We start from the raw sequence: 362 nt of genomic DNA on the forward strand, positions 1-362 counted from the left end.
AACCAGCAGGAATTCTCTGTATTTATGTTCCTCTGGGTCGCAGCTATTTAAGAGCAGATCGTTATAAAAATAAACATCATTTATTTCGCAGAGCAGATGCATCTCCTTCTTCAGAACCTCATTAAATTTTCCTAAAAATGTAACACGTGAGGCTGCTGCCAAAAACTATTGGCAAACAACAAAAATGYCACAGGACTCCGGGTTTCTCCCGACTCTCCCAAGGAATTTTCCCAATTTTAGTGCAGGACACAAAGAGACTGGACAGACTTTTAAACGCTTTGTAGTTTTGTTCATTTATTGTAGAAAAGTTATTGTAATGCGGTTCATCTTTGTACATCTAAATTCCATAAAACGAATCCATA

The sequence above is a fragment of the Malurus melanocephalus genome, unplaced genomic scaffold, assembly GCF_030028575.1.
Source record: "Malurus melanocephalus ecotype Western Australia unplaced genomic scaffold, MMel_1.1 scaffold_977, whole genome shotgun sequence".
NCBI lineage: Eukaryota > Metazoa > Chordata > Aves > Passeriformes > Maluridae > Malurus > Malurus melanocephalus.